This window comes from Cervus elaphus, chromosome X (assembly GCF_910594005.1).
Source record: "Cervus elaphus chromosome X, mCerEla1.1, whole genome shotgun sequence".
In the NCBI taxonomy this organism is placed as follows: domain Eukaryota; kingdom Metazoa; phylum Chordata; class Mammalia; order Artiodactyla; family Cervidae; genus Cervus; species Cervus elaphus.
The window spans coordinates 10329577-10342859 of record NC_057848.1 but is presented as its reverse complement, the minus strand read 5'-3'; positions in this window follow the sequence as shown (position 1 = coordinate 10342859).

Below are 13283 nucleotides of genomic sequence, written 5' to 3'. Positions count from 1 at the left end.
GTGCTTGTGGTAAGGTGGTATTCCTCTGGAGACGAATCCAGGGACTAACCTCTCTTTTCGGGTTGATTTTTGGTCCACAGAGTTCTTTCGTGTTGCTACAGTAACCTCAGGATCCCTCTAGCCTTGAAACAGTGTTCTTGGGGTTTCTCTGAAGTGCCATCAAGGAAATCAAGGCTCCTTTCATGTGTGATGTGCAAGACGGAATTGCTCTGCACGCAGGACAGGGGAATCGGGCCTCATCTCGCATCGACGGGGAAGTCTCATGGTTTTTCTCGAGTTGCGGCGGGAACCTGGGGTATATTCTCGAGTTACGACGGGGATGGCCCTTCCACCCACGTGTTTGTTCAGCCACGTCAGGACTCCTGCCTAGTTGCGAGGGACAACTCGGGATTCTCCTCGAGGCTTGGCAGGGCAATTGGAACACCTCTCCAGCTGAGGCGGGAGACCAAGGGTCCCTTTCTACGTGCCACAAGAATCCTGGGACTCCTATCAAGTTTCACGAGGAGTCAGGCATCGTCTCTTTGGAGGCACTGATCTCCGCGTACCTCTGGAGTTTTCAAAGGATGTGAGGCCTCCGGTCGCGATGAGGTGGGGAACTAGGTGTTTCTCTGTGGTCTCCACAGGGGATTCAGACACCCTTTCTTCTTGGGAGATGCAAGACGAGCCTGCATTCAAGTCACTGCAGGGATATCCGGCCTTATTTCGAGTCAGGGCATCGCGGTGTCCATTCCACTTGAGGTCGCAAACTCAGGATCCTTCTCACATACCTAGAGCTGAGAGAAGCCTCCTCTTGAGGTGCTTGTGGTAAGGTGGTATTCCTCTGGAGTCGAAGCCAGGGACTACCTCTCATCTCGTGTTGATTCTTGGTCCACGGAGCTCTTTCGTGTTGCTACAGTGACCTCAGGATCCCTCTAGCCTTGAAACAGTGTTCTTGGGGTTTCTCTGGAGTGCCATGAAGGAAATCAAGGCTCCTTTCATGTGTGATGTGCAACACGGAATTGCTCTGCACGCAGTGCAGGGGAATCGGGCCTCATCTCGCGGCGAGGGGGAAGTCTCATGGTTTTTCTCGAGTTGCGGCGGGAACCTGGGGTATATTCTCGAGTTACGACGGGGATGGCCCTTCCACACACGTGTTTGTTCAGCCATGTCAGGACTCCTGCCTAGTTGCGAGGGACAACTCGGGATTCTCCTCGAGGCTTTGCAGGGGAATTGGGACGCCTCTCCAGCTGAGACGGGAGACCAAGGGTCCCTTTCCACGTGCCACAGGAATCCTGGGTCTCCTATCAAGTTTCACGAGGAGTCAGGCATCGTCTCCTTTGGAGGCACTGATCTCCGCATACCTCTGGAGTTTTCAAAGGATTTGAGGCCTCCTGTCACGATGAGGTGGGGAACTACGTCTTTCTCTGTGGTCTCCACAGGGGATTCAGACACCCTTTCGTTTTGGGAGATGCAAGACGAGCCTGCATTCCAGTCACTGCAGGGATATCCGGCCTTATTTCGAGCCAGGGCATCGCGATGTCCATTCCATTTGAGGCCGCAAACTCAGGGTCCCTCTCACATACCTAGAGCTGAGAGAAGCCTCCTCTTGAGGTGCTTGTGTTAAGGTGGTATTCCTCTGGAGTCGAAGCCAGGGACTAACCTCTCATCTCGAGTTGATTTTGGTCCACGGAGCTCTTTCGTGTTGCTACAGTGACCTCAGGATCCCTCTAGCCTTGAAACAGTGTTCTTGGGGTTTCTCTGGAGTGCCATCAAGGAAATCAAGGCTCCTTTCATGTGTGATGTGCAACACAGAATTGCTCTGCACGCAGTGCAGGGGAATCGGGCCTCATCTCGCGGCGAGGGGGAAGTCTCATGGTTTTTCTCGAGTTGCGGCGGGAACCTGGGGTATATTCTCGAGTTACGACGGGGATGGCCCTTCCACACACGTGTTTGTTCAGCCACGTCAGGACTCTTGCTTAGTTGCGAGACACAACTCGGGATTCTCCTCGAGGCTTGGCAAGGCAATTGGAACGCCTCTCCAGCTGAGGCGGGAGACCAAGGGTCCCTTTCCACGTGCCACAGGCATCCTGGGACTCCTATCAAGTTTCACGAGGAGTCAGGCATCGTCTCCTTTGGAGGCACTGATCTCCGCGTACCTCTGGAGTTTTCAAAGGATGTGAGGCCTCCGGTCGCGATGAGGTGGGGAACTAGGTCTTTCTCTGTGGTCTCCACAGGGGATTCAGACATCCTTTCATCTTGGGAGATGCAAGACGAGCCTGCATTCAAGTCACTGCAGGGATAAGCAGCCTTATTTCGCGTCAGGGCATCGCGGTGTCCATTCCACTTGAGGCCGCAAACTCAGGGTCCCTCTGACATACCTAGAGCTGAGAGAAGCCTCCTCTTGAGGTGCTTGTGGTAAGGTGGTATTCCTCTGGAGTCGAAGCCAGGGACTAACCTCTCATCTCGAGTTGATTTCTGGCCCACGGAGCTCTTTCGTGTTGCTACAGTGACCTCAGGATCCCTCTAGCCTTGAAACAGTGTTCTTGGGGTTTCTCTGGAGTGCCATCAAGGAAATCAAGGCTCCTTTCATGTGTGATGTGCAAGACGGAATTGCTCTGCACGCAGTGCAGGGGAATCGGGCCTCATCTCGCGGCGAGGGGGAAGTCTCATGGTTTTTCTCGAGTTGCGGCGGGAACCTGGGGTATATTCTCGAGTTACGACGGGGATGGCCCTTCCACCCACGTGTTTCTTCAGCGACGTCAGGACTCCTGCCTAGTTGCGAGGGACAATTCTGGATTCTCCTCGAGGCTTGGCAGGGCAATTGGGACGCCTCTCCAGCTGAGGCGGGAGACCAAGTGTCCCTTTCCAAGTGCCACAGGAATCCTGGGACTCCTATCAAGTTTCACGAGGAGTCAGGCATCGTCTCCTTTGGAGGCACTGATCTCCGCGTACCTCTGGAGTTTTCAAAGGATGTGAGGCTATCGGTCGCGATGAGGTGGGGAACTAAGTCTTTCTCTGTGCTTTCCACAGGGGATTCAGACATCCTTTCGTCCTCGGAGATGCAAGACGAGCCTGCATTGAAGTCACTGCAGGGATATCCGGCCTTATTTCGATTCAGGGCATCGCGGTGTCCATTCCACTTGAGGCCGCAAACTCAGGGTCCCTCTCACATACCTAGAGCTGAGAGAAGCCTCCTCTTGAGGTGCTTGTGGTAAGGTGGTATTCCTCTGGAGACAAATCCAGGGACTAACCTCTCTTTTCGAGTTGATTTTTGGTCCACAGAGTTCTTTCGTGTTGCTACAGTGACCTCAGGATCCCTCTAGCCTTGAAACAGTGTTCTTGGGGTTTCTCTGGAGTGCCATCAAGGAAATCAAGGCTCCTTTCATGTGTGATGTGCAAGACGGAATTGCTCTGCACGCAGTACAGGGGAATCGGGCCTCATCTCGCATCGAGGGGGAAGTCTCATGGTTTTTCTCGAGTTGCGGCGGGAACCTGGGGTATATTCTCGAGTTACGACGGGGATGGCCCTTCCACCCACGTGTTTCTTCAGACACGTCAGGACTCCTGCCTAGTTGTGAGGGACAACTCGGGATTCTCCTCGAGGCTTGGCAGGGCAATTGGAACGCCTCTCCAGCTGAGGCGGGAGACCAAGGGTCCCTTTCCACGTGCCACAAGAATCCTGGGACTCCTATCAAGTTTCACGAGGAGTCAAGCATCGTCTCCTTTGGAGGCACTGATCTCCGCGTACCTCTGGAGTTTTCAAAGGATGTGAGGCCTCCTGTCGCGAACAGGTGGGGAACTAGGTCTTTCTCTGTGGTCTCCACAGGGGATTCAGACACCCTTTCTTCTTGGCAGATGCAAGACGAGCCTGCATTCAAGTCACTGCAGGGATATCCGGCCTTATTTCGAGTCAGGGCATCGCGGTGTCCATTCCACTTGAGGCCGCAAACTCAGGATCCCTCTCACATACCTAGAGCTGAGAGAAGCCTCCTCTTGAGGTGCTTGTGGTAAGGTGGTATTCCTCAGGAGTCGAAGGCAGGGACTAACCTCTCATCTCGTGTTGATTCTTGGTCCACGGAGCTCTTTCGTGTTGCTACAGTGACCTCAGGATCCCTCTAGCCTTGAAACAGTGTTCTTGGGGTTTCTCTGGAGTGCCATCAAGGAAATCAAGGCTCCTTTCATGTGTGATGTGCAACACGGAATTGCTCTGCACGCAGTGCAGGGGAATCGGGCCTCATCTCGCGGCGAGGGGGAAGTCTCATGGTTTTTCTCGAGTTGCGGCGGGAACCTGGGTTATATTCTCGAGTTACGACGGGGATGGCCCGTCCACACACGTGTGTGTTCAGCCATGTCAGGACTCCTGCCTAGTTGCGAGGGACAACTCGGGATTCTCCTCGAGGCTTTGTAGGGCAATTGGGACGCCTCTCCAGCTGAGACGGGAGACCAAGGGTCCCTTTCCACGTGCCACAGGAATCCTGGGTCTCCTATCAAGTTTCACGAGGAGTCAGGCATCGTCTCCTTTGGAGGCACTGATCTCCACATACCTCTGGAGTTTTCAAAGGATGTGAGGCCTCCGGTCGCGATGAGGTGGGGAACTAGGTCTTTCTCTGTGGTCTCCACAGGGGATTCAGACATCCTTTCATCTTGGGAGATGCAAGACGAGCCTGCATTCAAGTCACTGCAGGGATATCCAGCCTTATTTCGCGTCAGGGCATCGCGGTGTCCATTCCACTTGAGGCCGCAAACTCAGGGTCCCTCTCACATACCTAGAGCTGAGAGAAGCCTCCTCTTGAGGTGCTTGTGGTAAGGTGGTATTCCTCTGGAGTCGAAGCCAGGGACTAACCTCTCATCTCGAGTTGATTTCTGGCCCACGGAGCTCTTTCGTGTTGCTACAGTGACCTCAGGATCCCTCTAGCCTTGAAACAGTGTTCTTGGGGTTTCTCTGGAGTGCCATGAAGGAAATCAAGGCTCCTTTCATGTGTGATGTGCAAGACGGAATTGCTCTGCACGCAGTGCAGGGGAATCGGGCCACATCTCGCGGCGAGGGGGAAGTCTCATGGTTTTTCTCGAGTTGCGGCGGGAACCTGGGGTATATTCTCGAGTTACGACGGGGATGGCCCTTCCAGCCACGTGTTTCTTCAGCGACGTCAGGACTCCTGCCTAGTTGCGAGGGACAACTCTGGATTCTCCTCGAGGCTTGGCAGGGCAATTGGGACGCCTCTCCAGCTGAGGCGGGAGACCAAGTGTCCCTTTCCAAGTGCCACAGGAATCCTGGTACTCCTATCAAGTTTCACGAGGAGTCAGGCATCGTCTCCTTTGGAGGCACTGATCTCCGCGTACCTCTGGAGTTTTCAGAGGATGTGAGGCTATCGGTCGCGATGAGGTGGGGAACTAAGTCTTTCTCTGTGCTTTCCACAGGGGATTCAGACATCCTTTCGTCCTGGGAGATGCAAGACGAGCCTGCATTGAAGTCACTGCAGGGATATCCGGCCTTATTTCGAGTCAGGGCATCGCGGTGTCCATTCCACTTGAGGCCGCAAACTCAGGGTCCCTCTCACATACCTAGAGCTGAGAGAAGCCTCCTCTTGAGGTGCTTGTGGTAAGGTGGTATTCCTCTGGAGACGAATCCAGGGACTAACCTCTCTTTTCGAGTTGATTTTTGGTCCACAGAGTTCTTTCGTGTTGCTACAGTAACCTCAGGATCCCTCTAGCCTTGAAACAGTGTTCTTGGGGTTTCTCTGAAGTGCCATCAAGGAAATCAAGGCTCCTTTCATGTGTGATGTGCAGGACGGAATTGCTCTGCACGCAGGACAGGGGAATCGGGCCTCATCTCGCATCGAAGGGGAAGTCTCATGGTTTTTCTCGAGTTGCGGCGGGAACCTGGGGTATATTCTCGAGTTACGACGGGGATGGCCCTTCCACCCACGTGTTTGTTCAGCCACGTCAGGACTCCTGCCTAGTTGCGAGGGACAACTCGGGATTCTCCTCGAGGCTTGGCAGGGCAATTGGAACACCTCTCCAGCTGAGGCGGGAGACCAAGGGTCCCTTTCTACGTGCCACAAGAATCCTGGGACTCCTATCAAGTTTCACGAGGAGTCAGGCATCGTCTCTTTGGAGGCACTGATCTCCGCGTACCTCTGGAGTTTTCAAAGGATGTGAGGCCTCCGGTCGCGATGAGGTGGGGAACTAGGTGTTTCTCTGTGGTCTCCACAGGGGATTCAGACACCCTTTCTTCTTGGGAGATGCAAGACGAGCCTGCATTCAAGTCACTGCAGGGATATCCGGCCTTATTTCGAGTCAGGGCATCGCGGTGTCCATTCCACTTGAGGTCGCAAACTCAGGATCCCTCTCACATACCTAGAGCTGAGAGAAGCCTCCTCTTGAGGTGCTTGTGGTAAGGTGGTATTCCTCTGGAGTCGAAGCCAGGGACTACCTCTCATCTCGTGTTGATTCTTGGTCCACGGAGCTCTTTCGTGTTGCTACAGTGACCTCAGGATCCCTCTAGCCTTGAAACAGTGTTCTTGGGGTTTCTCTGGAGTGCCATCAAGGAAATCAAGGCTCCTTTCATGTGTGATGTGCAACACGGAATTGCTCTGCACGCAGTGCAGGGGAATCGGGCCTCATCTCGCGGCGAGGGGGAAGTCTCATGGTTTTTCTCGAGTTGCGGCGGGAACCTGGGGTATATTCTCGAGTTACGACGGGGATGGCCCTTCCACACACGTGTTTGTTCAGCCATGTCAGGACTCCTGCCTAGTTGCGAGGGACAACTCGGGATTCTCCTCGAGGCTTTGCAGGGCAATTGGGACGCCTCTCCAGCTGAGACGGGAGACCAAGGGTCCCTTTCCACGTGCCACAGGTATCCTGGGTCTCCTATCAAGTTTCACGAGGAGTCAGGCATCGTCTCCTTTGGAGGCACTGATCTCCGCATACCTCTGGAGTTTTCAAAGGATTTGAGGCCTCCTGTCGCGATGATGTGGGGAACTACGTCTTTCTCTGTGGTCTCCACAGGGGATTCAGAAACCCTTTCGTCTTGGGAGATGCAAGACGAGCCTGCATTCCAGTCACTGCAGGGATATCCGGCCTTATTTCGAGTCAGGGCATCGCGATGTCCATTCCACTTGAGTCCGCAAACTCAGGGTCCCTCTCACATACCTAGAGCTGAGAGAAGCCTCCTCTTGAGGTGCTTGTGGTAAGGTGGTATTCCTCTGGAGTCGAAGCCAGGGACTAACCTCTCATCTCGAGTTGATTTTGTCCACGGAGCTCTTTCGTGTTGCTACAGTGACATCAGGATCCCTCTAGCCTTGAAACAGTGTTCTTGGGGTTTCTCTGGAGTGCCATGAAGGAAATCAAGGCTCCTTTCATGTGTGATGTGCAACACAGAATTGCTCTGCACGCAGTGCAGGGGAATCGGGCCTCATCTCGCGGCGAGGGGGAAGTCTCATGGTTTTTCTCGAGTTGCGGCGGGAACCTGGGGTATATTCTCGAGTTACGACGGGGATGGCCCTTCCACACACGTGTTTGTTCAGCCACGTCAGGACTCTTGCCTAGTTGCGAGACACAACTCGGGATTCTCCTCGACGCTTGGCAAGGCAATTGGGACGCCTCTCCAGCTGAGGCGGGAGACCAAGGGTCCCTTTCCACGTGCCACAGGAATCCTGGGACTCCTATCAAGTTTCACGAGGAGTCAGGCATCGTCTCCTTTGGAGGCACTGATCTCCGCGTACCTCTGGAGTTTTCAAAGGATGTGAGGCCTCCGGTCGCGATGAGGTGGGGAACTAGGTCTTTCTCTGTGGTCTCCACAGGGGATTCAGACATCCTTTCATCTTGGGAGATGCAAGACGAGCCTGCATTCAAGTCACTGCAGGGATATCCAGCCTTATTTCGCGTCAGGGCATCGCGGTGTCCATTCCACTTGAGGCCGCAACCTCAGGGTCCCTCTCACATACCTAGAGCTGAGAGAAGCCTCCTCTTGAGGTGCTTGTGGTAAGGTGGTATTCCTCTGGAGTCGAAGCCAGGGACTAACCTCTCATCTCGAGTTGATTTTTGGCCCACGGAGCTCTTTCGTGTTGCTACAGTGACCTCAGGATCCCTCTAGCCTTGAAACAGTGTTCTTGGGGTTTCTCTGGAGTGCCAAGAAGGAAATCAAGGCTCCTTTCATGTGTGATGTGCAACACGGAATTGCTCTGCACGCAGTGCAGGGGAATCGGGCCTCATCTCGCGGCGAGGGGGAAGTCTCATGGTTTCTCTTGAGTTGCGGCGGGAACCTGGGGTATATTCTCGATTTACGACGGGGATTGCCCTTCCACCCACGTGTGTGTTCAGCGACGTCAGGACTCCTGCCTAGTTGCGAGGGACAACTCTGGATTCTCCTCGAGGCTTGGCAGGGCAATTGGGACGCCTCTCCAGCTGAGGCGGGAGACCAAGTGTCCCTTTCCAAGTGCCACAGGAATCCTGGGACTCCTATCAAGTTTCACGAGGAGTCAGGCATCGTCTCCTTTGGAGGCACTGATCTCCGCGTACCTCTGGAGTTTTCAAAGGATGTGAGGCTATCAGTCGCGATGAGGTGGGGAACTAAGTCTTTCTCTGTGCTTTCCACAGGGGATTCAGACATCCTTTCGTCCTGGGAGATGCAAGACGAGCCTGCATTGAAGTCACTGCAGGGATATCCGGCCTTATTTCGAGTCAGGGCATCGCGGTGTCCATTCCACTTGAGGCCGCAAACTCAGGGTCCCTCTCACATACCTAGAGCTGAGAGAAGCCTCCTCTTGAGGTGCTTGTGGTAAGGTGGTAATCCTCTGGAGACGAATCCAGGGACTAACCTCTCGTTTCGAGTTGATTTTTGGTCCACAGAGTTCTTTCGTGTTGCTACAGTGACCTCAGGATCCCTCTAGCCTTGAAACAGTGTTCTTGGGGTTTCTCTGGAGTGCCAAGAAGGAAATCAAGGCTCCTTTCATGTGTGATGTGCAACACGGAATTGCTCTGCACGCAGTGCAGGGGAATCGGGCCTCATCTCGCGGCGAGGGGGAAGTCTCATGGTTTTTCTCGAGTTGCGGCGGGAACCTGGGGTACATTCTCGAGTTACGACGGGGATGGCCCTTCCACCCACGTGTTTCTTCAGCGACGTCAGGACTCCTGCCTAGTTGCGAGGGACAACTCGGGATTCTCCTCGAGGCTTTGCAGTGCAATTGGGACGCCTCTCCAGCTGAGACGGGAGACCAAGGGTCCCTTTCCACGTGCCACAGGAATCCTGGGTCTCCTATGAAGTTTCACGAGGAGTCAGGCATCGTCTCCTTTGGAGGCACTGATCTCCGCATACCTCTGGAGTTTTCAAAGGATTTGAGGCCTCCTGTCGCGATGAGGTGGGGAACTAGGTCTTTCTCTGTGGTCTCCACAGGGGATTCAGACACCCTTTTCGTCTTGGGAGATGCAAGACGAGCCTGCATTCCAGTCACTGCAGGGATATCCGGCCTTATTTCGAGTCAGGGCATCGCGGTGTCCATTCCACTTGAGGCCGCAAACTCAGGGTCCCTCTCACATACCTAGAGCTGAGAGAAGCCTCCTCTTGAGGTGCTTGTGGTAAGGTGGTATTCCTCTGGAGTCGAAGCCAGGGACTAACCTCTCATCTCGAGTTGATTTTTGGTCCACGGAGCTCTTTCGTGTTGCTACAGTGATCTCAGGATCCCTCTAGCCTTGAAACAGTGTTCTTGGGGTTTCTCTGGAGTGCCATGAAGGAAATCAAGGCTCCTTTCATGTGTGATGTGCAACACAGAATTGCTCTGCACGCAGTGCAGGGGAATCGGGCCTCATCTCGCGGCGAGGGGGAAGTCTCATGGTTTTTCTCGAGTTGCGGCGGGAACCTGGGGTATATTCTCGAGTTACGACGGGGATGGCCCTTCCACACACGTGTTTGTTCAGCCACGTCAGGACTCTTGCCTAGTTGCGAGACACAACTCGGGATTCTCCTCGAGGCTTGGCAAGGCAATTGGGACGCCTCTCCAGCTGAGACGGGAGACCAAGTGTCCCTTTCCACGTGCCACAGGAATCCTGGGACTCCTATCAAGTTTCACGAGGAGTCAGGCATCGTCTCCTTTGAAGGCACTGATCTCCGCGTACCTCTGGAGTTTTCAAAGGATGTGAGGCCTCCGGTCGCGATGAGGTGGGGAACTAGGTCTTTCTCTGTGGTCTCCACAGGGGATTCAGACATCCTTTCTTCTTGGGAGATGCAAGACGAGCCTGCATTCAAGTCACTGCAGGAATATCCAGCCTTATTTCGCGTCAGGACATCGCGGTGTCCATTCCACTTGAGGCCGCAAACTCAGGGTCCCTCTCACATACCTAGAGCTGAGAGAAGCCTCCTCTTGAGGTGCTTGTGGTAAGGTGGTATTCCTCTGGAGTCGAAGCCAGGGACTAACCTCTCATCTCGAGTTGATTTTAGGCCCACGGAGCTCTTTCGTGTTGCTACAGTGACCTCAGGATCCCTCTATCCTTGAAACAGTGTTCTTGGGGTTTCTCTGGAGTGCCATCAAGGAAATCAAGGCTCCTTTCATGTGTGATGTGCAAGACGGAATTGCTCTGCACGCAGTACAGGGGAATCGGGCCTCATCTCGCATCGAAGGGGAAGTCTCATGGTTTTTCTCGAATTGCGGCGGGAACCTGGGTTATATTCTCGAGTTACGACGGGGATGGCCCTTCCACCCACGTGTTTGTTCAGCCACGTCAGGACTCCTGCCTAGTTGCGAGGGACAACTCTGGATTCTCCTCGAGGCTTTGCAGGGCAATTGGGACGCCTCTCCAGCTGAGACGGGAGACCAAGGGTCCCTTTCCACGTGCCACAGGAATCCTGGGTCTCCTATCAAGTTTCACGAGGAGTCAGGCATCGTCTTCTTTGGAGGCACTGATCTCCGCATACCTCTGGAGTTTTCAAAGGATTTGAGGCCTCCTGTCGCGATGAGGTGGGGAACTAGGTCTTTCTCTGTGGTCTCCACAGGGGATTCAGACACCCTTTCGTCTTGGGAGATGCAAGACGAGCCTGCATTCCAGTCACTGCAGGGATATCCGGCCTTATTTCGAGTCAGGGCATCGCGGTGTCCATTCCACTTGAGGCCCCAAACTCAGGGTCCCTCTCACATACCTAGAGCTGAGAGAAGCCTCCTCTTGAGGTGCTTGTGGTAAGGTGGTATTCCTCTGGAGTCGAAGCCAGGGACTAACCTCTCATCTCGAGTTGATTTTTGGTCCACGGAGCTCTTTCGTGTTGCTACAGTGACCTCAGGATCCCTCTAGCCTTGAAACAGTGTTCTTGGGGTTTCTCTGGAGTGCCATGAAGGAAATCAAGGCTCCTTTCAAGTGTGATGTGCAACACAGAATTGCTCTGCATGCAGTGCAGGGGAATCGGGCCTCATCTCGTGGCGAGGGGGAAGTGTCATGGTTTTTCTCGAGTTGCGGCGGGAACCTGGGGTATATTCTCGAGTTACGACGGGGATGGCCCTTCCACACACGTGCTTGTTCAGCCACGTCAGGACTCTTGCCTAGTTGCGAGACACAACTCGGGATTCTCCTCGAGGCTTGGCAAGGCAATTGGGACGCCTCTCCAGCTGAGGCGGGAGACCAAGGGTCCCTTTCCACGTGCCACAGGAATCCTGGGACTCCTATCAAGTTTCACGAGGAGTCAGGCATCGTCTCCTTTGGAGGCACTGATCTCCGCGTACCTCTGGAGTTTTCAAAGGATGTGAGGCCTCCGGTCGCGATGAGGTGGGGAACTAGGTGTTTCTCTGTGGTCTCCACAGGGGATTAAGACATCCTTTCTTCTTGGGAGATGCAAGACGAGCCTGCATTCAAGTCACTGCAGGGATATCCAGCCTTATTTCGCGTCAGGGCATCGCGGTGTCCATTCCACTTGAGGCCGCAAACTCAGGGTCCCTCTCACATACCTAGAGCTGAGAGAAGCCTCCTCTTGAGGTGCTTGTGGTAAGGTGGTATTCCTCTGGAGTCGAAGCCAGGGACTAACCTCTCTTTTCGAGTTGATTTTTGGCCCACGGAGCTCTTTCGTCTTGCTACAGTGACCTCAGGATCCCTCTAGCCTTGAAACAGTGTTCTTGGGGTTTCTGTGGAGTGCCATCAAGGAAATCAAGGCTCCTTTCATGGGTGATGTGCAACACGGAATTTCTCTGAACGCAGTGCAGGGGAATCGGGCCTCATCTCGCGGCGAGGGGGAAGTCTCATGGTTTTTCTCGAGTTGCGGCGGGAACCTGGGGTATATTCTCGAGTTACGACTGGGATGGCCCTTCCACCCACGTGTTTCTTCAGCGACGTCAGGACTCCTGCCTAGTTGCGAGGGACAACTCTGGATTCTCCTCGAGGCTTGGCAGGGCAATTGGGACGCCTCTCCAGCTGAGGCGGGAGACCAAGTGTCCCTTTCCAAGTGCCACAGGAATCCTGGGACTCCTATCAAGTTTCACGAGGAGTCAGGCATCATCTCCTTTGGAGGCACTGATCTCCGCGTACCTCTGGAGTTTTCAAAGGATGTGAGGCCTCCGGTCGCGATGAGGTGGGGAACTAGGTCTTTCTCTGTGGTCTCCACAGGGGATTCAGACATCCTTTCTTCTTGGGAGATGCAAGACGAGCCTGCATTCAAGTCACTGCAGGGATATCCGGCCTTATTTCGAGTCAGGGCATCGCGGTGTCCATTCCACTTGAGGCCGCAAACTCAGGATCCCTCTCACATACCTAGAGCTGAGAGAAGCCTCCTCTTGAGGTGCTTGTGGTAAGGTGGTATTCCTCTGGAGACGAATCCAGGGACTAACCTCTCTTTTCGAGTTGATTTTTGGCCCACAGAGTTCTTTCGTGTTGCTACAGTGACCTCAGGATCCCTCTAGCCTTGAAACAGTGTTCTTGGGGTTTCTCTGGAGTGCCATGAAGGAAATCAAGGCTCCTTTCATGTGTGATGTGCAACACGGAATTGCTCTGCACGCAGTGCAGGGGAATCGGGCCTCATCTCGCGGCGAGGGGGAAGTCTCATGGTTTTTCTCGAGTTGCGGCGGGAACCTGGGGTATATTCTCGAGTTACGACGGGGATGGCCCTTCCACACACGTGTTTGTTCAGCCATGTCAGGACTCCTGCCTAGTTGCGAGGGACAACTCGGGATTCTCCTCGAGGCTTTGCAGGGCAATTGGGACGCCTCTCCAGCTGAGACGGGAGACCAAGGGTCCCTTTCCACGTGCCACAGGTATCCTGGGTCTCCTATCAAGTTTCACGAGGAGTCAGGCATCGTCTCCTTTGGAGGCACTGATCTCCGCATACCTCTGGA